General features: G+C 35.0%; 1 long non-coding RNA gene across 1 annotated transcript; it reads right to left on the bottom strand.

Annotated features, from left to right (window-relative positions):
- Positions 1 to 268: 268 nt before the first annotated feature.
- Positions 269 to 2386, bottom strand: LOC128247846 (uncharacterized). The gene is made up of 2 exons (XR_008264170.2): positions 1675 to 2386; positions 269 to 1568 (listed from the first exon to the last, which is right to left on the bottom strand). It is a non-coding gene; the product is annotated as an uncharacterized LOC128247846 (long non-coding RNA).
- Between the last annotated feature and the right edge of the window lie 2249 nt (positions 2387 to 4635).

The raw sequence follows: 4635 nt of genomic DNA, 5'->3' as shown, positions 1-4635 counted from the left end.
CATATCAGTTTTTAGAACACTAGCACGATTTAACAAACAACGTTTATCACCAGCCGATCCTTATTTAGTAGAAAGTGAGTTATACATCTGTAAGGGACGACCGTGCGAACTCAAAAAGGAGATATGGTGACGAATGGAAAAACAGAGGACTCCTTTTATTTAAACGTGTCACACGGTCGAACATACAAATATATATATCAATAATGATATAGATGATATGTTATGCGACAATAACATATGTGACCAGTAATGAAAGACCACAACCGTATTAGATGAATAACAGAGATATTTATTATGGCGTTAAAGATGTATGTCTGTGTGAGAGTGTGAATGCGACATATAAGAACATAATCAAAGACAGGCCGTCATACAAAGAAAAGTGTGTATGTGAGTGATACATGTGTGTATGAGTGTTTACAGCAGATAGAAAGAGAGTCAATAACACGTGAGCAATTATACCAGTTCGTTAGTACACTATAGGAAAAGTTCTGTATGTGAAAGTGAGGAAAGGCTGAGTGTGGCAGAGCTGATCACTAGTTGTGATGTCGTGGCATCGATGCCGGGCCGTGATTCTTGTTATACAGATGTTCATCGCTGGCTGAGAACTCTTGTCTGTTTATTTACCGTGGTGAAGCTGAGTCACCTAACAGAATCGAAGAGAGAGATGTGCCGCGGAGGTTTGGTTTGGTTTGGTGTACATAGTAAGTCGTGTTGACGCTGGTGGAGATTGATGCTCGGTAGTAGTAATCGTAGAATCGTGTTGGTCATGACGATGATGCTGGATAGTAGTCGTAGACTCTTGTTGCTGATGTGGCGACGGCGGTGGTCATCGTTGGCTGGACGAAGCTGTTGAAGTGGTCGCTGGAACTGCTGCTGCTGTCGTGTGGTACACGGAACAGTCTCTGAGAGAAACTGGACCGAGACAAATTTGGTTGCCGAGTTAAAGCTATTTATAACAAACTATGGGCTCCCGATGGCTTCAGAATTTTACTCTATCACGTGGCCTTATTAGGGGCTGTGATTGGTCAGTTTGCGTTCTGGCGGGAAAGGTTCGAAGAAGTTGCCGATTCGAATAATAATCAGTCACGTGATGACAAGGAATGGGTTCTCTACTACGCTCGCATTTATTTATATTTAAATGAGAAGATTATATGTAATGGCGATAGTAGTTTTGTATCTAATGGCGGGAGGTAGTTTCACTACACATCATTAGATGTATACCTGACTTTCCTACTATAAAATTAGAATATAACGGAACGCTGAACTCCAGACTATCAACTTAAACAACATTTATTCAGGTGGTAAATATATACATCTTTAGTTCTTGTTGTTACAGCTTCTGTGTGTATGAGCATAGTTGTTGGCACGTGGGTATGTAGTTGCAAGCGAGCTGTCGAGTGTAAGTCCGAAAGATGTAGAGAGACAGCTTAACACGTCCAATGCTCATGGTCGGCCGACCGTAAAAGAGATAGAATTAAGCGGGAACGCTTGCTTGTTTAATTCCACGCATGCGTGAGACTACGCATGCGCACGGCGTTACTACATTTAGTATGACCTTGGCTGTGAAGCTAAAAAATATGAAATATGTTTGAAAACAATAAAATGAGATATAGGAGAATAAATAACTGTAGTGTAGGGAACTGTAATATGAGGAACAAAATGCGATTCATCTACCTTTCAGTGTCGACTATCCAACTGGGGTAAATCTGAGAGGTGCTCTCCCTGTCTGACCTATCGCTAGAACCTGCCGCTAATCTCTTTTCTAGCTCACACGTCTACATGCATCCGTTCACTCCCGCTGCCTGGGGTCAAAGAGAGCTGCGCTGGTCCTACTTCCGCCCAATTCTTCACTCACTCTTCCTCTTCCGGTAGGATTCCTTAGCCATTGACATCACTGACTCTTTCCTTCCAGTTTACTTCATCCCCATAGGCTCACCTGACCTCTTCATTTCATTCCACTTTGAAATCTGCCTATAGTAGAAAGTATAATTATTATCATTATTACATGAAAACTCACAGCTTATTTTGTTAGGTATGATGGAAAATATCAGCTGCCCACAGCCAGCAGACTAAGGTGACACTTTTTTACTGGTCATGCTTCAAGAACCCCGAGAATAATTCTTGCAGTACCAAGCAATGCTGTTTTTTGTTGGTGTTCTACCTTCACATTTGTACCAATCTTTTTGAGCCATGTAGGTAGTTGAGTGTTGATACTTCCAAGTGTGCCAAGTACAATTGGTACCACGTCTACTCACTAGCATAGCTAGAGTGTGTGCCGGGAGGCGGCCCTTCCATTTACCGCCACCGGACCCCACAAAAACACTGTTGTCAATAGCAATAGCCTTCAACAAGATGAAAAGTGCTGCCTGGGATGCACCACCCCTACCACCCCCTACCACCCCACCTCTAGCTACGCTAGTGTGTCTACTCTCCTCATTGACCACAATCTTTGTATTTCCCCTTTCAAATCGTCATAGATGTTCATTTTTTTTCTTCTTTCTCTTTGATCCTGTTGTTACCGGGTCACAAAATTCACTTGCCATCAAAGTGATACTGGGGTAAAATATATGAAGCCCAGCATATCCATTATGACTACCCACCTGATAGGGGTACACCAGGCACATGCATCACAACCATATGTGTGCAACATAGTGATCTCATGTCAAGATAAACAGCGCATGACCTTGCAGGTGGGGCCCAGTTTGATTTTCTTTGGGTTGAGTAGCCCATCCTGCTCAAATGGTCCCTGAATAAGGGTTGTTTAAGGATGTTGAACAAAACACCCATGTTTCCAAAGGTGAATTATCCAAACCCCAAAGAATTCCTCTCAACACATGACTATGATGCTCCCCAACTATTTCTGCTCATGATCAGAGATGCACATATCATCAGCCACAAAGGGACAAGCAAATTTGTGGTATTGAGCAGAATATTTGCTGTAGCCCATCTTTTATACCAAGACAAAATATGTACATGATAACACTTCCAATCAATTAAGATGAGAAGCCATGAGAGCCACTGCCTGGTACTGCATTATTATTATTATTATTATTATTATTATTATTATTATTATTATTATTATTATTATTATTATTATTATTATTATTATTATTAATATATACTCCAGGCAATTTTTACAGTCCAGCGCAGAGCACACGGAATTACCCATTGGAAGAATTCACAGAGCAACTAATATCTAATTGTAGACACAGACGTTGGATACTGATTGTTATGGTTAGCCGTCAACTGGAACTCAACTGAGAGCTAATACGGTATCAACCCGGGTAATATATCACTCCAAAACTCACTTTTATATGTATATATATATATATATATATATATATATATATATATATATATATATATATATATATATATATATATATGTATGTATATATGAATAATAATAATAAATGGAGCAAAACGCATATAAATAAAAGTTACTTTAATTTCTACACATGTTTCAAAATATATGAGAGCCCTTCTACAAAGAAGTAAGAGCTGCTGGAATTCCTCATATATTCATCTTCAGGGAATCAACATATAAGACAAATACGAAATGATGAGGTAACTTACGAGCTAAGATGTTACATGGTCAGTAGAAGAGCTCTCATATATTTTGAAACATGTGTAGGAATTAAAGGAACTCTTATTTATATGCGTTTTGCTCCATTTATTATTATTATTCATATCTTCTCAAAATGTATCACTTTAACTTGGTATCTCTACCTGTAAAATGGCTGTGATATCTTGGTTTCTAGTGTAATTTTGCTACCTCTGCTAACTATTAACATATTTACATTATCAAAGGTTTTTTTTTTAACTGAGATAATATTAATATATACATAAACTAATATATATATATATATATATATATATATATATATATATATATATATATATATATATATATATATATATATATATATATATATATAAATATATATATAAATATATATATATATATATATATATATATATATATATATATATATATATATATATATATATATATATATATATATATATATATATATATATATATATATATATATATATATATATATATATATATATATATATATATATATATATATATATATATATATATATATATATATATAAATATATATATAATATATATATATATATATATATATATATATATATATATATATATATATATATATATATATATATATATATATATATATATATATATATATATATATATATATATATATATATATATATATATATATTTATATTTATATATATACATATATATATATATATATATATACAAGATGTACCTGTCACAACCCGTTAAGACACAATCACTCCAAGTTGAAAATGTTGATGCGCGGCAGAAAAGGAAAAAATACTATTTCGAACTTCATGCAATAAAATTCTTAAATAATTCAGTTCTCCTGCCTTTGGTGTGACAACTTTAACATGACCAAGTGTTTCTTCTTTGAAAACGTTCAAATGGCCTTCAACTTTTTTCCTCGCTTTCTTCTTTGCCATTCTTTGTTACTGCTGTTCCAAGTGAAATACTTGGGTACTTCAGCATAAAGTAATAGTTTTGCAAAGTCGTCATTGATGCACAATGAAAAGAATTCTGTCAATGTTGTT

This window comes from Octopus bimaculoides, chromosome 5, assembly GCF_046866305.1.
Source record: "Octopus bimaculoides isolate indiv1 chromosome 5, ASM4686630v1, whole genome shotgun sequence".
Lineage (NCBI taxonomy): Eukaryota > Metazoa > Mollusca > Cephalopoda > Octopoda > Octopodidae > Octopus > Octopus bimaculoides.
The sequence above is the reverse complement of the archived record's forward strand: the minus strand, read 5'-3'. Positions and strand labels throughout refer to the sequence as shown.